This window comes from Peromyscus maniculatus, chromosome 1 (assembly GCF_049852395.1).
Source record: "Peromyscus maniculatus bairdii isolate BWxNUB_F1_BW_parent chromosome 1, HU_Pman_BW_mat_3.1, whole genome shotgun sequence".
In the NCBI taxonomy this organism is placed as follows: domain Eukaryota; kingdom Metazoa; phylum Chordata; class Mammalia; order Rodentia; family Cricetidae; genus Peromyscus; species Peromyscus maniculatus.
Genome location: NC_134852.1, coordinates 173,701,217 through 173,725,862, shown reverse-complemented (window position 1 = coordinate 173,725,862; position 24,646 = coordinate 173,701,217). Strand labels below are relative to the sequence as shown.

At 42.2% G+C, this 24,646-nt stretch overlaps 1 long non-coding RNA gene across 2 annotated transcripts; it reads left to right on the top strand.

Annotated features, from left to right (window-relative positions):
* Nucleotides 1-10,146: 10,146 nt before the first annotated feature.
* On the top strand, nt 10,147-23,455 carry LOC143272465 (uncharacterized). Of its 2 annotated transcripts, XR_013050077.1 has the most exons (4): nt 10,147-10,319; nt 18,944-19,107; nt 22,658-22,793; nt 23,208-23,455. It is a non-coding gene; the product is annotated as an uncharacterized LOC143272465 (long non-coding RNA). The 2 variants fall into 2 exon arrangements; XR_013050078.1 differs by lacking the exons at nt 22,658-22,793; nt 23,208-23,455 and adding an exon at nt 20,491-20,662.
* Nucleotides 23,456-24,646: the final 1,191 nt, after the last annotated feature.

The window sequence follows — 24,646 nt, the reverse complement described above, 5'->3', positions numbered from 1 at the left end:
GATTTCTCATGATGCATGGTCCCATAGCCATGCACATATGGGCAGCACTAACTGAATTTTGTGAATTTTTTTAAGACATGGCATTGGGAGGGTAATGCTAAGGAGTATATAGGCAGAGTGGTAGATAGGAACTGGAGGCTAGATATGATCATATTTCATTGTACATATATGTATGACATTCTAAAAAATAAAGAGAAAAGTTTTAAAGAATTAAACCAGAAGGTATGGAACACAACAACAACCCACCAGTTTGATGATCACTGCAATGCTGGAAAACTGCTAAATTCAACATAGTTTCTTTTAAACCCAGCTGATATCCTAGGAACACATTTCCCTGGGGTCTACATACAGAACTGACACAGCTGTGGTTCAAAGGGGCCAGGTAATAAATCCATCAAGCAGCAGAACTTGGCAGGATCGTCAATGTAGTACTGGTTTTGAAAACATGAATGATGCACTATATAAGGGGTCATGAAGACCACCTGAGGCCTGGTGCTGTGTGGCAAGGTAGGAGTCCCTGCAAAGACACCCTGAGAAGTCATTTCACGAAGAAGTTCAAGTTGCTGTGGAGACTACAGGATACTGTAGATGCCAAGACCATGGTTCATACACCAAGGGGAGCTGCAGGCATGTAGTGGAGCTTACCGAGACAATCTATGTGTGTTGTGGGAAGCAGAATTGGTAGGATGGGGCTTTTGAAGCCTCTTGATTACATTATGAGCTCCAGTGTCAGACATGGCGCTGCAGGATTTGTTTGGCCTGATGGCTTTGGGCTTTGTTTTGCTTTGATCATTCCTCAGTATGCCAAAATTCTTGCATTTGGAATGGGACTGTGTACTCTGTGCCATTGTGTTTTGGAAATCATTTTTTAAAAATTGTATAGGCACTCACAGTTAAGAGACTTTTGCTGTGGATATTGCTCTATATAAATAAAACACTGATGGCCAGTGACCAGACAGGAAGTATAGGGACAAGGAGAGAGGAGAATTGGGGAAACAGGAAGAAGGAGGGAGAGACACTGCAGCCACCGCCAGGACAAGAAACATGTAAAGACGCCGGTAAGCCACAAGCGACGTGGCAAGGTATAGATTTATAGAAATGGGTTAATTTAAGATATAAGAACAGTTAGAAAGAAGCCTGCCATGGCCATACAGTTTATAAGTAATATAAGTGTCTGAGTAATTATTTTATATGTGGATTGTGGGACTGTGGGGCTTGGTGGAACCTGGAGAGAAGCCCTCCAGCAACAGACTTTGGCCTGTTAAAGTGTTGAAACTGTTATGATGGAATTAAAACTTTAGAATTAGAAGTTCACTTGATATTTTAAATTACTCACTGTTTGTTTGCTTGTTTGTCTATTTATTTATTTATTTTAAATAAAAGAGAGATTGGGGTTGGGAGAGCAAGAGTTCAGCATTTGTCTAGCATGCACAATGTCCTGGATTTGGTTCCTAGCACCACAAAAAGTACAAGTCCCCTCAGATCTTCTAAACCAAACTTTTTTTTTTTTTTTTTTGGTTTTTCAAGACAGGGTTTCTCTGTGTAGCTTTGCACCTTTCCTGGCACTCACTTGGTAGCCCAGGCTGGCCTCGAACTCACAGAGATCCGCCTGCCTCTGCCTCCCGAATGCTTGGATTAAAAGCATGCGCCACCACTGCCCGGCTAAACCAAGCTTTAATAAACCCCTGTTGACCATTTAGTAACATGATCCACAGGAATAAACACATGACTGCAAGGTGCAAAGACTTAGCTCTGAAATATATTGCCAGTAAGTATGGAAAAGAGGACCAAATATTTTTCAATGTTTTAAACTATTAAAATTACTAACAGGTTAGGTAGGTCTCAGTTTGTTTTCAGTACTTGGATTCATTTCTTATTTAAAAATCTGTTTGTTTTTATTTTATGTGTATGAGTATTTTTTCTGCATGTATGGTACACTGCATGCATGACTGGCACCTGCAGAGACCAGAAGAGGGCGCCAGATCCCCTGGAACTAGAGTTATATGGTTGTGAGCCACCAGGTGGGTACTTAGAACTTCAGTGTAAGCAGGTCCTCTGCCAGAGCAGGAAGTGCTCTTCACCACTGTACCATCCTCCAGTCCTTTGATTTTAATGTTTATGCATTTTTTTACGCAGTATAATTGTTGGTTTCATAAATAAACTAGTCATGTTCCATCTTTGTTTTGTATATATATGGGAGTGTGGCTTGCACGTGTTCCTTTGCATGTTCACATGTATGTGGGCACACGTGCATGTATGTGTGCATGCATATAGAGACCTGAAGTTGACATCAGGAGTCTTCCTTGATGTCTCTCCATCTAGTACACAAAGGTAGGTTGTCTTGATTAAACCTTGAATCGATATAGAGCTAATCTGGTTAATACTTTTAGCTTTTCTTGTCTTGGAATTTTTATTTTGATAAACATCGTACATAATTGGCTTGAATCCCTTGGTAACAGCAGAGCAAGCCATCAGTATATCAGATCATCATAATTACATGGAAGATCTCTTTTTGAACATATGCTCCTGTTTTCTATCTGTTCTATGATCAACAATGTCATATTCTTTCGTAAAGAGCATGAATAAATTTTGAAGTATGATATATTTCCATCTCTATGGGCTATTTCTTATTCCATGGGAACCTAAAACACAGATTTCTGCATAGAACATTTGTTCTAAAATTATTATTTTTATACCAAGCTTTAATCATTTTAAAATTATTCTCCCTTATGGAAAGCTAAAATAGTTATTTTTTGTACATTACAAGGTTTTCAACATTTTAAAAGAAAAATTTTCCTCAACATGATTAGTCTTTCTTCTTAATTATGCAATAAATAGAACTATGCAGAAGAAGCTATTGGTTTAAAAATACAGGGCAATAGAAAAGGCTTTTGTTTTCTCTTGCTCCAAGGAAATTCAATATAGTGTTTTACAGAAGTTGGCAGGGCACAAAGCAGGGTGAGGCGGGCCCTGTGCCCCAGTTTCAAGTGTTTGTAACTCAACCTGAATTCTAGGCTGATCACTGTGTGAGGTTTAGGCTTTTGGTCTAGAATATTTTACACACACAAAAAGAGCATTTTAAAAATATTCCATAATATGTTTTAAAAATGAAATTAAGACAGATGCCCCAAAGAAGATAAGCAATCAATAATGTACTGTGATATTAGAAGCATGGAGCAACTTCTTCGTGTCCCCACACACAGTGGTCCCCAGCCACCACTGACAGGATTATTTCAGGCCTTATTGACAATGACACTGTGGAAGAAAAATATAAGGTGAAGACCCCATTTTATTACTGTATTCTTTATTTGTAACTGACCACAAATCACCTCTCCAAAAGCAGTTAATTGTCAAAAGGCTTTTAAATATCAACTTTGTGCCAATATGTCTATACAAGTACAAAAGATCTAGGAAATCACACTGGTGAAGAAGAACGGAGAGTTTGATTTTTAAACAGAAAGAGGAACCTGTTTCTTTATACAGGACCAAGTACAAAGCCTTGCATCTCAATACGTGGCATCACCCAAATTATTCTGCAAATGACTGCAAGTTCAAAAGCTAGTGCCCATGGAGAGGGCCCTTCCCAGATCCATTTCCAAAAGGGAAGAATGGAAAGTTGAATATTCAAACCCCAGCATATAGCAGGTGACCCTTCTCAGGAGTGGGGTTCCCATAGTTCCAGCATCAGAAGAACAGGTTGTCTCTCCAAGACTACACCTGTAGGATATTATGTGTCTTAGCTTCTCTTCTGCCACTGTGATGAAACACTCTGACAAAGGCAACTTATGGGAGAAAGGGCTAATTCTGGCTCACAATTCTAGGGGACAGTCCATCCCTGGTGGGGAAGTCCAAGTAGCAAGAGCTTGTGCAGCTGATCACATGACATCCACAATCAAAGCAGAGAGCAATGAAGGCATGTTGTTGCTCAGCCCCCAACCCCTACATAGTCCAGGATCCCAGCCAGGGAATGTTGTCACCCACAGCAGGTGGGTCTTCCCGCCTCAATTAATGCTCTCTAGATAATCCCCCAAAGGCCATCTCCCAGGTGATTAGAGATTCTTTCAAGTTACCAACCAGCACTAACCATCACATTATTACAATTAAAATGCCATCATAAGACTCAAAGCTTTTAAGTATGTGAAGGCATTTGACATGAATGAATAACATGGCCACACAGAAATCATCCCAAGAGCTACTGTTCTTCAATGGGAAATACCTTTTTCTTTTCTATCTTTTTTTTTTTAAGCCATGAATTTCTGATCCACCTACCTCCACCTCCTGAATGCTGGCTTTACAGACATGTGCTACCATAGTTGGTTTTATGAGGTGCTGGGAATCAACTTTACTTTTTTGTGAGCATTCTACCAACTGAACTCTGTCTCTAGCCCCTATAATAAGTATTTTGATCATATTGAGCTGAATCCTAATCATTGTATATCCATGATAGCTGCAAGTTTAAAAGAACCATTGCTTCAAAAAGAAAGTTAGAAAACAGGAAAAGATCTTCCTGTTGGAAGTTTGAATCCTTCCAATAGACTCACCCAAGACATTCGCACTGCACAGAGCAGCGGAGGAGGTGTCTACGGCATTAGCCATTTCCACTTTCCAGCAGTGCCCCTGAATTATTTTGTAAGGAATGAAGATGCTACTTTAGAAACAAGGTTACAACTATGTAATAACTCAAAGGTTTAAAGTACCTGTACAAAGAACGTATGGGTCCAGTTTAGCAAATGGTAGGGGACTGAAAAAGGTTGGTGTAAAATTCTCCTAGAAGGAAAAGGATATATTGTGTAAGTAGTAAAGGAAGTCACAGCGACATGTTGTTTAAAACATGAGAATTCTGGGCCTGGAGAGATGACTCATCAATTAAGAGCACTGCCTGTTCTCCCAGAGGATGCAGGTTTGATTCCCAGAAGCCACATGGTGACTCACGAATGTCCATAACTTCAGTTTCAGAAGACAGGATGCATTCTTCTGACCTCCTCAGCACTAGGCATGCACATGCTGCACAGATGTAAGTACTGGCAAAATCCCCATACACATACAACGTTGTATATATTAGAAAATCAACGGGGAACTTTGGAGATGGTCTTTTGTTCATTCAGTGACTATCTGCTAAACAGTAAGTATTGAGGATGTGTCTACTTTACACTGAGGCTTAAGATAAGCAGTTGGCTCTCACATTGATCAGGTGTCTGTTGTAAATGAATGTCTTATTTACAAATAAACTTTATTATGTATAGCTAATCTAAAACAACATAAAAATGTAAAAACTGGATACTTAAAAATGCAAGCCCCCCCCCATCCCTGTGACCCTATCAAAATGATGCTATTTGGAAAAGTTTCCTAGTGATTGTGTGATTTAAGAGTACTTGCCATGCACGCATGAAGATCTGATTTGACCCTCAGCACCACCGTGCACTTGGAAATCCAGAGCTCAGGTGGTAGAGACTGTAGGAATGCTATGGTTTGCTGGCTAGCTGCTCTAGCCTAGGTGAGGAGCTCCTGGCCAGTGAGGGACCGTCTCTCAAAAACAAGGTAGACTGCTGCTGAGATACAACACCTGAGGTTGTCCTCTGGTCTCCATACATATGTGCAAGCTCACCACCCCCCTATACACACACACACACACACACACACACACACACACACACACACACACACCTACACACACACTCTCTCTCATTCAAATGAAGCCCCTGTGGTCATGTGACTACAGATAGTTCTGGAGACAGCTGAATACATAGTTTCATAAAGGGAATTATGAGTGCATGAAGTACGCTGGACTTAACAGCATGGTATCCAAGTTGCACTGTGGGGCCACAGGGCACTACCCATGACTAGGACCGGTGGAGAAAGGACTAAAAGAACCTCTCAATGGAATGTCTGGACAAGCACACTCAAGCAACTGATACCACTGATTGTATTATGACATTGGGCTGGATCGTACAGCCTAGACCATGCTGGAAAATGAAGGCTATACAATTTTGTTATAGTGAAGACACTTTTGCAGAGGTTTAGTCCACTTGAAATGTTACAAAAGTACCTATTGGAAATGGAGACAATGGCTTATGGAAGCATCACACACAAGAAAGAGTATCATTGCTTTGCATCATTTTAGAAACCTGACATCTGCCCTTAAGTGAGCCTCCTGGAAGATAAGAAAGGGGAACTATTGGGGCTGGAGAGATGGCCCAGTGGTTAAGAGCACTGACTGCTCTTCCAGAGGTCCTGAGTTCAATTTCCAGCAACCACACAGTGGCTTCCAACCATCTATAATGAGATCTGGTGCCCACTTCTGGTAGGCAAGCATACACAACGGTAGAATACTGTATGCAAATAAATAAATAAATCTTTTTTTTTTAAAAGACCTATTTTTAAAAAAGGAAAGGGAAATATTGTCTGAGTCATTGAGATGGCATGGCCTTGTAGATGTAACGGTCTTATTAAATAAGAAACACAGAGCCAAATGCAGAGTTAAAAGCCCAAGAGGTCAGAGCAGTAGCTAAGAGCTGAGACTAAAACCACCTTCTTATCCCTCGCTGCCATTGCCATCCTTCCCCTCAGAAAGAGACCTACTTCCTGTGTATCTGTCTTTTTAGTGACTTTCTATTCTGCCTCCTCATTGGTTGTAAACCCAACCACATGACCTCCTCATCACTGCCTGTCTATACAGACCTCCAGGTCTCTATGATTGGTATTGAGATTAAAGGTGTGTGTCTCAATGTTGGTGGTGTCCTTGAACACACAGAGATCTGTCTGTCATGTGATCGGGATTAAGGGGTGTGTGCTACCACTGTCAGACTTCTGCTATGGCTTGCTATTAGCTCTGACCCCCAGGCAACTTTATTTATTAACATACAAATAAAATCACATTTCAGCACAAATAAAATATCACCATATGGCCTTCTCTAAGCTCTGATGACACCCAAAGAAGGATGACATCATTGAGGAAGTGTCTTGTTTCAGTATCAAAGGCCATTTTAAATTCCTGATTCTAAACAGCAACCAGTGTTATAAAGTCATCAGTAGAAATGTAAAGGCATCATGATACGTCATTGTAGAAGATTCACTTTCAGACATGACTTACTAAAGTTACTCAATTGGAAGTAAAAAACTGTGTACACTAAGTCATCTTAGGAAGAAGGAAGCCAGTTGTGATGGTGCACACCTGTAATGACAGTATTTGGGAGGTGGAGGCAGGGGGATCAGGAGTGCAAAGTCATCCTCAGCCACTCAGCAATTGTGAGTATAATCTAGGCTCTATAAGGCCTTTTCTGAACAAAAGAAAGGAAGACAAAAAGGAAAAGAAACATCATTTGATATAAATGTATATTATACCTGTTTCTTGGTGGTAATATTAAAGTTCTTTAAGGTGATTTAGCTACGCAACATGGATATTCTTTATCGTGTTATAATAATTTATACTTTGTTTAGCTCTAAAGTTATTTAGGCATGTTACTATAAAGCACAATTATGAAGAATTGGGGGCTCAGGTAGGTTGACTGATGGAACCAGTTATGCACAGTAGTCTGGTTGTTGATTGACATCTGCCTTTCACAGTACTTCCAGCATGCCTCATGTTCTTGCATTTCCATGTTCTTGATAGAATACACCATTGAAGTACGTACCCTTTCTCAAAAAAATAGCTGCTGGTTAATTGGCCTATTTTTAAATCTTATTACGACTGAATAAAAATACTTGCCTCAATTCAAATAGTTTTGCTGATACAATAAAACAGAGGAAAACCATCACAGAGACTTTCAAAGGCTATAATTACTGTTTTCATCAATTAAAAACTTGATTCGGAGGCTGGAGAACTCATTTGATAGAATCCTTGCCTAGCATACAGGAAGACCTCGCTTAGATCCCCAGCACTGCACAAACCCAGGCATCCTGGTGTACATCTATAATCCCAGCACTGAGGAGGGAAAGGCAGGGAGATCAGAAGTTCAAGGTCATTCTTAGCTACATAGTGAGTTAAAGGCCAGACAGGGCTACATGAGTCCTTCCCTCTCTTACAAAATAAACAAACAAAAAACTTCAAACAGTAAAGTTTAGTGTGTCAACTAGAAACTAATTTTACTCCCTTGATTACCTTGGATGTTCCCTCTTATGAGGGCAAGGGACACCAAAAAAGTACAAATGAAGAATAAATTTATAGTAGAAAATAGTAATACAGAATCTCTTGAGGAATCCACACATGGATTTCTTCCCAGCATGCTTCTGTTTCTACTAACCCATGGGCTTAAATCTGAGTAAATTCTCATCATCATAAACTCCAACTCTGCTTGGAAGGGGGGCAGTAAAAAGAAGTCTTCACTTACATTCACTTGAGATAGCTCCGTCACTTGAAGTAGCTCTGGCTCCATTATGGTCATATGCTTGCTTGATTGCAGATTTCTCATGCTTGATTTGAACCTTAAGTTGTCAAGTGCAAATCTGACTGGAAGTGATTCTAAAGTAAATACTGTCTATGGTTAAAATGGTCGTGAGAGTGGCAGGGGCTCAATAGAAGCATATCTGTCTAGCATGTACAAGGGCCTGAGTTTGATCCTTAGCACCATAAAGATAGATAGATAAGGGGCTGGAGAGATGGCTCAGTGATTAAGAGCACTGGCTACTCTTCCAGAGGACTGAGGTTCAATTCCCAGCACCCACATGGCAGCTCACAACTGTCTGTGACTCCAGTTTCAGAGGATCCAATACCCTCATACAGACATACAGACAGATAAAAACACCAATGCATAGGAAATAAATAAATAAATAAATAATTTAAAAAGATATATAAGTAGATAGATAGATATCAGATAGATAGACAGACAGACAGACAGACAAAATATGTAAAATGAACCCCTTAACCAGGCATGGTGGTGTGTAGAAACCCACAGAGGTTTCCTAGGGAGAACTTACTCAGGGTCCAAGAATCTGAGCTTGCTTTTTACCCAGCAGGGCTGCATAAGGGGATGATTTGACCATGGGCGTGGTTACCAGGTGTTTGGAAGGGTCCACACTTGGCTGTGCGGTGTGCTTTGATCTAGCAAGGGAGAGGTCTTGGCATTGTTATAAAAAGCCCTTTTGAAGAAACAGAAGGGGCTGGTGGATTTTGATCTAGGTCTTCCCCAAGCTAGCCTGTGTTTCTGTCTTTTTTCTCTCTGCTATCTTTCTATCTGAAAGTTTCTTATCCCTCTCTCCTCCTCATATGAATCCTTTTAAAAGGTGGGAGCTGGCCTCCCACAGTGGTGAACGTCTTTAATCTCTTCACTCGGAAGTCAAAGGCAGTAGATCTCTGTGAATCAAAAACAGCCTGATCTACAGAGTGAATTCCAGGACAACCAGGGCTACACAGTGAAATTCTGTCTCAAAAAACCAAAAAGGAGAGAGAGAAAGAGAGAGAGAGAGAGAGAGAGAGAGAGAGAGAGAGAGAGAGAGAGAGAGAAAAGAAGAAGAAGAAGAAGAAGAAGAAGAAGAAGAAGAAGAAGAAGAAGAAGAAGAAGAAGAAGAAGAGAAGGAGGAGGAGGAGAAGGAGAAAAGAGAAGAGAAGAGAAGAGAAGAGAAGAGAAGAGAAGAGAAGAGAAGAGAAGAGAAGAGAAGAGAAAAGAGAAGAGAAGAGAACTTGAGCTACATCTTAATGGGTGTTAGTTGCTATTTAAAAATTGTAAATATCAGGAAGCCACCCAAGTCCCCCACCCCGCCCCTTGGCCTAGGGTAACAGGCCTTACTATGACTAACAGACATGTGATGGAGAGATAGGAAAGATAGAGTACATGGTGGAGAGATGGGAGAGAAAGGGAAGAGGAGCCATCTGTATGGTGTGGAAACAAATGGAACTGGAGGCACAATGGTGATGAAGAACAGGCTGACATGAAGAGTCTGCTCAGCCACCTGAGGCCATGGTGATATCTGGGCCCATGCTGCCACTGGGAGCCATGTCTGGGTCTGCGGCCCTACTGCAGCCAGGGTCTGTGTTGATGTCCATGGCCCGGGGCCATGTTGATGTCCGTAATCTGGACTGCTGCCAGAGGCCATGTTAATGTCCCAGTGCCTTGCTGAGCTGGCCCTGCCCCTTATCAGCCACTGAACTCTGAAGAGCTGGCAGCACCAGCAGTGATGTGGTGGTGGGGACCTGTCCCTGCCCCTCGAATGGTGGTGCGGGAAGGCCCAGAGTAGATGCTGGCTGACCAACTCCGCTACCACACAGGCCCAGATCCAGGGCATTGAGTTGGCCCACCCCAACATCTACCCTATCTATGAGCTACTGGAGCGTGTGAAGGGACCAGTCCTGCAGAACCATAGCCTCAGGATCTCCACGGCTCTGGGTAACGGCAGGATATCTGTGAGGAGTCTCAGGGAGGGTCCAGTATTGGTGTAACAGAAGCCAGGAGGCCTTGAACCAGACCAATGGCTCCTGGCAATGAAAGCTGTTCTAGCAAACGGGTATACTGTGTGACACGCCACAGTTCCCAATGCCACTGGGATGAACGAATATGTGATGGAGACGGGGGAAAGATGGAGGAACAGAATGGTACACGCACAGTGGAACCGGAGCCCCGATAGCTGTGACTTGTATGAGAGAAGATGTCGATTGATAGAGGAACAGGTTGTTGCCCAGAGGGGTTGGTGAGATGTTTTCCTGTTTGTTTGGGTTTTTTTTTTTAATTTTTTATTTTCTTTGTGAGGGAGTTTACAAGGGTGGAGGGCAGATATGGAGAAACAGGGAGATGAGTGGGACTGGGGCGCATGATGTGAAATTCTCAAAGAATCAATGGGAAAATTATGTTTCAAAGGAGATTTAAAGAAGATGCTGCACATCAAATATCACTCAAGATTTTTAGGCAAAAATAAATCGACCATGGTATAACCCCAGCCCTCAAGAGGCTGAGGTAGGAGAATTATACACTGAAGCTCAGCCTGGGCTGACTAGTGAGTTCCAGGCCAGTTAGCCAAAGCTACAGAGCATGACGAAACAGAAGTTCAAGTCTCAGGAGAGGTTATGTAGAAGAGTATGTCTGTGTGCCTTCTACAACACTTTTACAAATCTATTTTCCACTGAGAATTTCATAAATGCATATAATGTTTCAATCAAATCCCTCCTTTCCCCTCATTCCCTCCCCTGCAACACCTCCTATTGCTTCCTCCAACTATTTCCTCCCAATTTCCTGGGTTTTTTTCCCCCACTAAGTCCACTTGGTGCTGCCTCTATGTGCTTGGGGGTAGGGTCATCTCCTGGAGCATGGGCAGTCTCTCAGGGGCCACATCTCTGCAGAAAAACTGACTCTCTTTCCCTTATAGAATCCATCAGTTGCCAATAGTTCCTTGGCTAAGTGTGGGACGTCCGAACCACCGCTCCCATCCATGCTGGGATTTTGTTCAGCTGGACCTTGGGCATGCAGTCACAGCTGATGTGAGTTCGAACATACCACTGCCCTGTTGTTTCCAGAAATCACTGTTCTGCTGTAGTCAGCCACTGCCTCTGGTTCTTCCAATCTTTTCACCCCCTCTTCCTGGATGATCCCTTAGTGTTGGGAGGTGGGTGTGTGATACAGCTGTCTCCTTAAGGCTAAGAGCTCCGAAGTCTCTCACTCTCTGAATATTGTCCAGTTGTTAATCACCATCTATCACAAAAAGAAGCTTCTCTGATGAGGGTTGAGAGACGTGCTAATCTGGAAAGCATTTGTGAGTTTAATATTCTTTAGCTGAACACAAGTAGTAGGTTTATTTAATAACTGAGTTCATTCCCAATAAAATATCTTGGATGTCATAAGCCTTTCATCATCAACACACTAGGGAAATTCTTTTGAAAAAATATTTTATGATTTTTGTTAAACTTCATAAATGATTAACTTTATTCATCATATATTAAAATGCCCAAAAGGGAATTACTGTATTTCATATTGCCATGGAAACTTGCATCATTAAACTTCAGATGAAAGTATACTATCTTCTACCTTTAATTCAAATAAATCTTATAAGAAATAAACAAATAAAAGCTATCAGGAAAATATTTGCTGTTATAAGGATCTGATACCGTGAATGCTCAGTTAGCAGATTTCTGTTTTTTCTGGAAATGGCTGCACTCCACCAGCAGAGGTCACCCTGTGCATACAGGGCCAAAAGTTGAAGTTCATTTACATCTTAGCACTCAGCTTGGCGGTCTCTGAAGGGATGGTACTATTCAGTGTGTGTGCAGACCAAAGCTAGTTGTCCCTACACATCTCTGTGGAACCTTGAGATTTTGTAAGACACCTCTCAGCATCAACATTTAGAGGACCTGAGTTCAGCCTTAGTCCTCCCGACTGGAATTACAATTGTATGGCTGTTTGGGGACATTCCTAACAAAGTGTCCAGAATTGAGTGGAGACAGGTTAGCAAAAATGAGACAGCTCTGTTTCTATTCTGTTAGACCAATTCAACCATCATTTTGTATGGAGAAGGTGAGAAGAGAACCGAGTTCAATTGGAAGGTTAGCTTTGGGTTTTGTTTTTTCTTGGGGAAGAACCTCTCTGTGTAGCTGTAGCCCAGGCTTGCTTCCAATTCACAGACCTGACTCCAGCTCCTTAGGATTGGGATTAACAAGCATAGGATACAACACCCAGCTTTGGCTTTTATTACACATGTTCAATATAAAAATTATCCATATATATGTATATATAAACTTGGCTAGTGGATTATGAGAATTTATATTCTTCTCATTAAATAGTCACCAAATATTTGGCGTGGAACAATACAGTCAAACATTTTATACATAGTACGTTCTAAGGTTTAAATCCAGGTAATATTTATTTTAACTGTGCAATGCTAACATAACTCAGATTACTTAATTATTTTCACCTGAGAAATGAACAAACTGCAGTGATGGAGTGTCACCGCTCTGGAGGCAGTGGGACCTGGGAGAATGGCGTCAATAAATGAGGTGGACTAAAGTCTCATGCAATAGCCAGCCTCATTTAGAGCCTTGGACAGTTTATGAGGGTTAGGAAGGTCCCATGAGCAAAGTTTTCAGGAGTTCAAACTGTAGACAATCACAAGGACAAGCTGCACCTGGCAAAAACATGTTTTTCCATAGCAGCATATAAAGGCTAGTTTAACATTTTAATTGAGTAACTACAGCAAGCAATGACAAGTAATCTTGGGCTAGACAGATGGCTCAGTGGTTACGAGCACTGGCTGCTCTTCTAGAGGTCCTGAGTTCAACTCACAGCACCCACATGGTGGCTCACAGCCATCTGTAATGAGATCTGGTGCCCTCTTCTGGCATACAGACATGCATGCAGACAGGACACTGTATACATAATAACAAAATAAGTCTAAAAAAATAATAATAATGAGTTATCTGAAGTAAACTCACTCCTATCTGCTATACCTTGAAGGAGCATGAAAACATGTTCCAAGAACAATTTTGTATTTTGAAGAAACAGAGGTCCCAAGAATTCTCATACAACTCCATTCCTGGACCCTGCTCCAACAACAGAGGTTATTGTGAAAATTTCAAACTATACATATTTCAGAAGTGTGTGTGTGTGTGTGTGTGTGTGTTAACTCAAACTGGCCTGGAACTCAAAATCCTCTTGCCTCTACTCCTTGAATGTTGACATTACAAGTATGTGGCACCACATCAGCTTGTTTTTGATTTTTCTGGAGCATTATTTTCTAACTGAAGGCTACAGTTGAAGTATCTTTCTCCACCTTATAAATGTAACCCCACACAACAAGGATATCTCATTCTATGTTCTTTACCTTGTCACATATATAAAGAACAAAAGTCCCACCACAAAGAACAGCAAAGAAACTCCATAAATCTTAACTCAGTATTTTTAGGAAACAGGAAACAAGAAGAAGAAGAAGAAGAAGAAGAAGAAGAAGAAGAAGAAGAAGAAGAAGAAGAAGAAGAAGAAGAAGAAGAAGAATTTCAAGATGGATGTGGTGATTCGCACCTGTGAGACCAGAACTGGAGAAGCTGCAGCAGGAATATACTGCAAGTTCAAGGTCAGCCTGGGTTACATAGTAAGTCCAAGACCGGCCAGCTCTACAAAGAATGGCTCTGTCTCTAAAATCAATCAAACAAACAACCGCGGAAAGAATGTCACTCTCAACACACAGCAAGCTCTCATGAGCCTCCTCCATGGACAATGCCTGCTCTCCATGCCAGCCACCGTCTTCTTCAGCCTTTCTCTTTACAACCTTCCCCACCCTGGCCTTCCTTCTAACTCTGCTCCTCTTTCCCTTCTTCCTGTGGACAGTTCCCTGCCCTGGCCTCAATTCTGCATGTTTTCCATTACCTTTCCACAAAAGTTAGGCCTTGGAAAAGGAAGACTAGAGAAAGGATATTCTAAACACCCACAGAAGAAATGATGAGGGGCCAGACAGGGGACTCCGTGGTTAAGAGCAGCGACTGCTCTTGCAGAGCACCCAAGTTAGGGTCCACGCACACTCACGACCTCTGCAACTCCAGCTCCAGGGCATCAATCTAATCTAATGTTCCCTAGGGAACATGGACACATGTGCACCCCTACACACACACCACATTATTAAAAGTATAAAAAAAAACCTTTTAAAAATAAAAAGACATGATGGAGTATCTCACACTGTCAAAAAGAGGAAGGAAGGGAACCAGTGCTGAGAAGGGATGCTTTTCAAAATGATGTTTGCCTTTTGAGTAGCTCTGACAACAGCCAATTATTAACCAAATTTGACATCCTCTGCCTTGACTATGTTATCAAAACCAGAAATATAACTGGAAATCCTTTGACTTGAAGGATATCAATAATTGCTACATTTTACCAGAGGACCAAGACCCCGTGAGGGTGCAGTGTTTGGATGGTCTGATTGACTGAAAAGCTGGGATCAGAATCCAAATCCATTAACCTCAGCCTGCCTTGTCTGTCACAACATGTGGCCTTGAGCTACATTTTTAGCTATAACACTGATATCAGAATGAAGTCTTCCTTAATTTGAGAAAAGCCACAATCTCAAAACAGAAATAAAATTACCTAAGCCCAATAGCAGAGCAAGTGCTCAGCCTATGTGGAGCACAAGGCACAAAACCCAACATTATGACCCTGTCAGGGAATCTGAAGAGGCTGAGGCAGGAGGATCATAAATTTGAGGCCAACTTGAGCTGTTACATAGTTAGAAGCCAAATTTTATCTTTTTTATACCCTTCTTTCTCCATTTTATTTATAGAAAAGATTTTTCCATCTGGGTAATAAACAAACAATATCAGATGGTATTTTCTCTAAATGATATACTTTTTCTCTAAATGGTATACTAAAAATTTCAGAAATACGACTCACGTATTTTTTTAAAGATTTATTTATTATTATGTATACAGTGTTCTGCCTGCATGTATGCCTTCATACCAGCAGAGGGCACCAGATCTCATTACAGATGGTTGGGAGCCACCATGTGGTTGCTGGTGGGAATTGAACTCAGGACCTCTGGAAGAACAGCCAGTGCTCTTAACCTCTGAGCCATCTCTCCAGCCCTGACCCAAGTATTTTTGTAAAAAGTACTTTCACTGGTAATAAGGAGGATGACTATGATTAAAGAATGTTATACGCATTCAGGGGAAATGTCAAAGTGAAATCCATTGTTTTGTATAATTAATATACACTAGTAAAAACTGCAAAAGTCACTGCAAGTACTCCGAGAAAACCAAATTTAGAAAACATTAAAGACTACAACTTTTTTTAAGTCTGTGGTGTGCTGGGTAGGTCCTCTTACCCAGTGCCATCACAGGTAATGCAAAGATGAGAAAGTCATCAGCACCCCACTCTGGCGGAACAGCCATCTGCTGTGCTGGTTTGAGTGGGAATGGCCCCCGTAGGCTCACATAGTAGAATGCTTGGTTGGTAGAACTGTTTGGGAAGGATGAGGAAGTATGGCCTTGTTGGAGGAGGTGTGTCACTGGGGGTTGGCTTTGAGGTTTCCAAAAGCCCACTCTTCCCACCCCCCATTCCCTACCTCATGCTTATGGATCAGATGTAAGCTCTCGGCTGCTTCTCCAGTGCCATGCTCCCCACCATGATGGCCTCACCCTTTGGAGCCATGGGCCCATTAAACACTTTCTTCTACAAGTTGTCTTCATCTTAGTGTCTCTATAGCGGTAGAAAATAGCTAAGACACTTGCTTATAGCGACCATCCCAGAACCAAAATGCCACTCGTCTCTAGCATCTCTTAAGTAAACCTGCTAACAGTGATTTAAGTTGTCTTCCCCAGAAGGTAAAGAGATGTCCACTCCAAAATACCTCTATGTTATATAACCGACCACTTCAGTGCATTTCCATCTTGTCAAAATATTGTTCCAAGGAAGCACTTGTCTTTCCTTACCCAAGAAACCCACAGAAATCAACTGGTATTGGCACTTGGTCTTGGGGAAGGCATGCCAGCAGGAATGATTCACAGCCATGATAGCAAGAATGCCGGGCAGCTCATCCACATCTCAGTACACCACAAAGCAGAGAGACACTTGAGTTGTCTTTATCCAGATACAAACGTGACCGTCCATGGATCTCTGGAAGTAAGGAATGATGGTTATAAGTGATCTACATTTAAGTGTAGATCCAGCACTCTCATTTTCACTTTTCACATTGGAAGAGATTTTAAAAGAGAATTTCCCGTGCTGACAAGAATATCGAGACATTTGTCCTATGTTATACTATTGGCAAGGATATAAATCAGCATATCCTTTCTGGAAAATTATTTGGCAATCGTTAAACCTGAGAATCTCAAGGAAAAAAGATCAAATCCACGATTGTCAAGTGAAAGCAAGTTGTATTTTGGGGTGCACCCGGGAGTGGCCAGACTGCTGTCTTACCCTAAGCTGGCTTCTTGAGATCCCTTTTACAGGAGAGATAAGGTGTTCACAGGGGTGAGAGAACTGACTGTTACACACTGTTAGGAAGATACAAGGAAAGGGAAGGAACAAGGTAAGGATGTACATCATGTGAATGGGGTTGCAAGCAGTTTACATCAGATCGGACTTAACTAGAAATAGAAACCTTAACTTGCAAGGACTTAAAATGGGACGAACAGTAACTTATTCTTAACTGTCTTTACTGCAGACAGAGCCCTTAACCTGCAAGGTATATTGTTCCTGTTTTGGTCTCACACAATGAACCATCAATTTAAAGCTAAGAAACGAGTCATGACCTCTGATTTGACAATTTTGCTCCTAAGACTTTGCCTATGTTGGGGCTGTGGAGATGGCTCAGGAGCAGAGAGCACTTCCCACATAACATAAGGATTCCCTGAGCCTTGATTCCCACCACCCACATCAAAAGCGAGGTGTGCTTCAGGACAGAGGCAGGTGGAGGCTTCCAGGCCTGCCAGTCTAGCAGAAACAGCAAGATCCTGGTTCAGGGAAAGAGCCTGTCTCAAAAAGGAGGAGGAGAAGCAATTGAGAGAAACATCCAGACATCTGAAAGATCTGGCCTCCATGTGAGCCCACATGTGCTGGTACACTTACACACATGACACACATGTATATACACCACACACAGACAGACACAGAGACAGAGAGACAAATAGAGAATTCAACTATGAGAGCAATCAGAATTAGAGGAAAAGGAAGTTCATCACTGCCTTATTTATAATACACACACACACACACACACAAACATACATACACACAGACTAAATAAATAATAACCTAATACATAAGTGTTCAACAACAGAGAATTGGCATTTGTCAGGCAGACAGAGCCTGCCTGTCATCCTATCACCTAGAAGAAAGGTAAAGGGATTATGAGTTTGAGGTTATCTTGGTCTACATAACGAGGCCCAGTCTTAAAAATCAAAACAAAACAAACAAACAAAAAATAGAGCTAGGTGTGATGGTGCAGGTCTATAATCCCAACATGTGGGACTTGGAGGTGGGAGCAGCAGGGGTTCAAGGCCATCCTTGGCTACTTAATGGGTTTGTGCTCTGCTACTCAAGATCCTCTTTCAAAAACAACAACAAAGCAAACCCAAGTGGCTGGGATGGAGCTCAGCTGGTGGAGTGCTTACCTAGCATAAATGAGTCCCTGGTTCAATCTCCAGCACCACATAAGACTATACATGGGGTGCAGGTCTGCAGTCCCCAGCTTTCAGGAGGTGCAGCAGGAGGAGCCGAAGGTCAAGGTTATCCTCAGCTAAACAATTCAAGGCTTGCCTGCCTACTTAAGATACAGTCTCAAAAAAAGGGGGAGGGGAGGAATAAAAACAAAATGACAGTAGAAGATTCGCAAGAGAGTTATAGTTTGAGCATAGATTGGAATAACCGCAGCTGCTGAATGCATTGTCACTGAGATTTAGTGGCACATGGAAATGTATAGAATGCATTCCATGGAGAAAGATTGCACCATAGAAAATCCTCATAAATATTTATCATTTGGAGGATGGGGAAGGTTCAGTCTACCCCTGAGGTATAACCCAGCCTCTCTCTCTCTGTGTGTGTGTGTGTGTGTGTGTGTGTGTGTGTGTGTGTGTGTGTACACTTTAAAAATTACAAACAGTAAGAAAAGCTTCCCAGCGACTCTCTCTGGTAACAGGATAAAATGGTACTTATTTCTTATTCTATATTTCTCTGTGCTTTGTAGACTTTCTACAATAGACATGCAGTATGTTGGTCAAAGGTTGCCTACTTACATGGAAATAGCTTTATGAAACCTGTGACTTCACACAATGACACAATGAGTATAGCCAATAAACATACACACTTTACACTTGATCTTAGTCAAAAAGCCAATAAACAGATTTAAAAAAAAAAAAACAAGCCGTTCTAATTTGGCTCTCCAAATCTCCAAATGTGATGAGGACATGTACCGGAGGAAGTGTACAACAGTGCAAAGGGGTGTACCGGCCACACTTGCTGCTGCAGTTGTATCTGAAGCCTGTGTCAGCCTCAAGCACATGCACGCACCCTGAAGTCTGAGCTGAGCACAGTCTTTCTTCTTCTAGCCCACAGCAATCCAAGCAGAAGCACCTTGGTGGACTGGCCTAGAGCCAAGATGTCTTCCACCACTCTGTGAGAGCCACGGGAAGGCCAGCTCCTCTCAGAACAGGCAGACGGAGGACACCCTCTTAGTTCCTGTACATCCAGCCATATTGGTACAGACACAACTGTAAGTGGGTTCCCCAGGGCCGAGTGACTTGAGTTTTCTCTCAGAGGGTGCTGGGCAAGGCCAGTTGGCATTGCCAGCAAAGCCCTGACCTTTTTCAAGGAAGATAATGGACCAAAAAATGGAGAGAACTGAAACTGAAGGCCTGAGTGTGGTGATGGGGGAAGAGCTAGGCTGTGAGTACTGTGGAGACACTGTCAGGAAATGCGTATTGTTCAAGAAGCCAAGGACTCCATGTGAAGCAAAGAAAGCTCTGGGTGAGAGCTAGGAGCCTGGTTCCTGTCTTTTCTAGTAATTTCTAGAATAGAATTGAGAGGAGAGTGAGGGACACATAAATGTGGAGTTTCTTCTAGCCTTCACAATGTACACAGAGATTTATAATGAAGATAAACAAGAACCATTTTCTAGTGAAAAGTTTACTCAATACCCATTACACAAAGAGAAACCAGTCAAATAAACCACTGTGCCTCTTCACGGTACTGTGAAATTTGTAATACAGCAGTTCTCAACCTGTGGGTCAAGACCCCCTTCCACAGGGGTCTCCTAAGACCATCAAAAAACTCAGATATTTACATTATGATCCATAACAGTAGCAAAATTACAGTCATGAAATAGTGATGAAAATAATTTTATGGTGGGGGTCACCACAGTATGAGAAACTGTATTAAGTTATCAAAGCATTAGGAAGGCTGAGAACCTCTGTTCTAATAGCTACAATGATCCACTATACCACATATTTAAGAGGATGTTTTCCACTAAGGTTTGCTTTTTCCTCCATTGTCAGAGAAGCTTCACATCCCACTGCCAGTGAACAGCAAGGGTTTTTATACTCACATACATATAGGTTTGGTTAAAAGCATGGATCCAGTACATCGGCACTCTATTTCCTAACTGGCTGGTCTTTAAAGATGACTTAAGGTCTCTCAGCTTCAGTTTATCTATCTTTGAAATAGGAATACTAAGAGCACCCTCTTCCCTGGTACTACTGTAGGGAGAAAATACCTAGAGTACCTCTCAGTATGCCATTGGTATTTATCTTAATGAAGGAAATACCAAAATGCCAGCTTAAACAAAGCACAGGAATGCTAAAATGTTAGATTTGAAAGACACCTTAAACAGAATCAATTTCATTTAAATCATCTCATTTTTCATAAAGAGATCCTAACTCAAAGAGGTTAAGTAGGGCTCAGGGACCCATAACAGCCTCTCTCTCCCTCTCTCCCTCCCTTACCCTCTCTGGGTTATTTATATTGATTCTCTTTGTATGAATACCATTGGTTAATTAGAAAAAGCATTTGGTAAGTGGCTTGGAAATTATTTCTAGCCATTTCTATGACTTTGAATAGCTGATTTGCTGCTTATAAGCTTGTATAACTGCCATTTCAGAGAGTCTTTGCAAGATGAACTTGGCATTTGACTAAACAGCCCAACTGACCCTTGCCACAGCTCACCCAACTCATCCTGGCTGAGCCAGGAGACTCAGCCTTTGCTCCTTCGCACACAGCCCGCCCAGCCTGCTTTGCTCCTCCTGGTTTCTCTTGGCACTCTAAGCTAGTCTGAAAAAAACAATGGTAAGTTTAGACAAGCCATACGTGTTTCATTCATTCCAATGTCACCAAACACCTTTTCTAGAAATCAAGACTGGATGTGCAACAATGTCTGGCAGGTAGCAAGGAATCTCAAGGAACGCAGAGAGACAGGTACTGTGTGGTCTCACAAATGAGAAATCTAAGGCCGCTCGCTATCCCACAGGCAAAGCAGGGAGAGGCGAGGGAGATGGAAGACATGGCTCAGTTACGCACAGTGTGGAAAGTCCAGTGTTTATTGCAGAGTGGGATGACTATGGTTGACATGTGTATATATATTTCAAACTAACTCCAAGGGTGGTGGCGCACGCCTTTAATCCTAGCACTCCAGAAGCAAAGGCAGGTAGATCTCCATGAGGTTGAGGCCAGCCTGGTCTATACAGTGAGGTCTGGGCTAGTCAGAGCTACATAGAAAGACTCTGTCTCAAAAAAAATTATTTTTAATTGGAAAAAAAATAACTAACTACAAAGATTTTGTTGTAAGCCATGAAGAATATAAAGTGACAGACATGACTTGATCATTTCAATGTAGTTACATGTATCATGTGATACTGAATAAATAAGTTCCATGATTTGTGTCAATAAATAAAGTAAAATAAAATAAGCCAGACTTGGTGGTGTAGGCTTAGAAAGACTAGCTTTTAAGGAGACTGAGGCAGGAAGATAACAAGTCAAGGCCAGCCTGAGCTACAGACTGAGTTCAAGGCTAGCTGGAAAATTGAATGAAACTCTTGCAAAATAAAAAGTAAAAAGAGGACTGGAGATAGAGCTCAGTGGTGGAGTGCTTGCTTAGTATGCACAATGCCCTTAGTTAAATCCCTGTTTCCACAAAAAAAAAAAATAGCAAAATAAAACTTTAATAATGATGATGATGATAAAAAGAAACTAAACAAATGGGAGGAAAAGGAGCTAATGTCTTTCCTGTGGTTTCTGGGTGGCTAGGGACACATCAGTCCTCCCAATGACCTGGTTAGTCACATATTATGATCCATGTTTCAGGTGAAAACACAGAAGGCCAGAGGGCAACTTGCCTGAAGTCATGCAGCCAGGAAATGATGGATTTGGAATTTGAACCCAGGCCATTGCATTTCCAAACAACATCTTTTAAGTACTCTTGCTCCAATTTCATGCTACTCATGGCATTCAGCTGATGGAGAACCTCTTCACATAGACAAGGAGAAATGGTTTTATAATGTTCCTACAGTACAGTACAGTCATGTATTTAGAGACAAGAAATCCTGTATGAAATTCCCTAAAATGTATCCAGCCTCTAGTAAACAATACCAAAACACTAAAGTTGAATCATAGACTCCTCCCAAGTAGTGGGAAGCATAAGGCTTTATAGTCCTGCCTGGCATTGTTTTCTCTGTTTTAGACAAGGTCTCACTACCTCTTCCAGGCTGGCCTCAGCGTTCATTCCTTCCATCCCTCCCTCCAAGGGCGGGGATTACTGTTAGGCGCCACCAACCCCTGCTGCCAACCTGGCTTTCATAAACTACAAATTCGGACACATACTATCAGAAATGAGAAGGACTCTTCACAAATAGAGCAAGAATTGTCCACATTTTATTTCCATAACGGCTTGTCTCTAAATTCAGTGTCTTTGTGACAGATCCATTCCTCTTTCCTAGCCTTTCCGGGAGCAGGGATTCTGTGTTCTCTTTACGGGCTTTTGCTCAAAGTGTTTTTTCCAGCCCACTTACAGTTGAGAACAGATGTAGATGCTGGCCTGCTCCCAAAATCCTGCAGCCAACTCCGGCCTCCACCATTCCCCACAGACTGAGTAGTGCCGAAGTAGAAAATGACTTCAACCCGTGGCTGAATCGGCACTGGTGCCAATCCAGTGTCAGCTCAAAGGAACCAATTCTATTTGCAGCCTTCTTTCTCCTCCTCAGTTCATGCTGAGCATGTACAGGGCACACCACATTTCAGTGATTTAAGGTTTTTTTCTCCCTCCTCAGGCCCAGCATCATCATTTGTCAGTTCCCTGGACTCTAACATCAGAAGGAACAAAGTCTTTGGAAAACCTGAGACACACAATAGATCAAGATTATCTGGACTTGGCTACCATGCAAATGACCATGAGCTCAGACAGAAAATACGGTGGGTCTTTAAAAAAGTAACTGCTTCGGGCTGGAGAGATGGTTCAGCGATTAAGAACGTGTACTGCTCTTGCAGAGGACCCAAGTACTGTTCCCAGTACCCACATCAGGCAGGTCACAGCTGCCTATAACTCAACTCCAGAGGATCCTACACTCTCTGCTGACCTCCTCTGGCATTTCCACTCATGGCCACACACATACACAAAGTTAAAATGAAAAATAAATCCGAGAGAAGAAAAAGAAGAAAGTAACTGAGCATCATCTAAAACATGAATAAGGGAGTCGGGGAGCAATGCCACAGAACTTCGGGGCACTCATGTGCGCTAACGTCAGCTTTGTCATTTCCCAATCACTGACAAATACAGGAAATGGTCCTGTGTTGATAAACCATCGCTAACATGATCTTTTATTCCAGTAAAGCTACTGCAGAAATCCCCTGCTGCCGCAGCGACATAAAGGGACAGGATGGCTTCTCCACGGCTCTCAGTTCTGGGAACAGCTCATGATGCTCACAGTCCTGCAGTTGGTAGAGCTGAGCATCTTCATGCATATTAAACAGAGGCATCATGTGTCGTCCTCTGGGCAAATCTGGGGGCTCAAGAATCTACTCGGGGTCTTCTTTTCTACTTTTTTCAATAAACCGAGACTCTGGCATTCCCTTAAACAACCATACTGGCCTCATTCACTTATTCATTCACTAAATATTTGATTTCCAGTCATGAATCAATTACTGTCTGAGACACAGCTGAACTGGAAAGACCAGGGCCTTGCTCTCAGGAAGCATTGGACCAGTCTGACTCCATTCTCTAAGGGCAGATTGTAAGCACCTTCATCAGCCTAGAAAATATGAGGTTCTTGGGAGTGATATTTCAAAGTGACTATGCCTTTCTGCTGATATCCATAGCTTTTTCTTCTCCAAGGATTTTTTTTTTAAGCTACAAAATGTACAGCCCTGCCTGATAAGGAAGCAATAAAAATCTGGAGACTTGAAAAGAGTCATTTACTGCTCCCCTAAAGTGTCAGCAGAATAATGTTAAGACTCAGGGGACGGGGGCGGGGCCTCTCTCCAAGGCACTCAGATCACTGATCTTTGAGACCTATAAGGCTATAGAGATACCTTGTTAGTTTTTGTTAATAATATTTGAAGAACTTTTACAAGTTAGCACAGAGGATTAGGCCATGTAAATTCTCTGAGCAGGCAGTATAAACAAAACAAATGATAATTACTCTCTTCGAAGGGCCACTGGACTGACACACGATTCTGATAGAGGAGGAAACAGCCTTGCAAGAGGCAGAGTGAACAGCCTGAAAGGCAGAATCTGGTCAAGGGAAGGACCTGGGAGGTGAGGGACCATAGCAAAACAGTGTCTGCATTTCAGCATCTCGCCAGTGAAGGTTCACTTTCTCCGTAAGAAAAAGTTAGGGGGAAAGGAAGAGGGGAATAAGTAGGGGTGAGGCCTCAGCTAGGAACAACAGGAAGCCTGGACAAAATTGTCAAGTGGCAGCCTCCTGCCGCAGAAGTGAGGGCACCAGAGCCAGCCAATGGAAGCCTGAATTCAAGGAGTCACAGATTGGGATTCAACTGGGATTTAAATAGTGAAGGTGACCAGAGTGCCTCTATTCTGCAGAAGTCAGGGCTTTAGGACAAGACGGCAGAGTAATTACAGACTATGAGCAAGTGGGGGGGAGAGGTCAGAAAGAACACTGTGAGCCCCAGGAGAAGCAGCAGATTGATTTAGGCACAGAGCACAGACATCTTACCAGAAAGGTTATGCTCTGGGGATTGAGTTTTCATCTTGGTGTGGTGGCACATACCTATAAACCCAGCACCCAGGAGGCTGAGGCAGGAGAAAC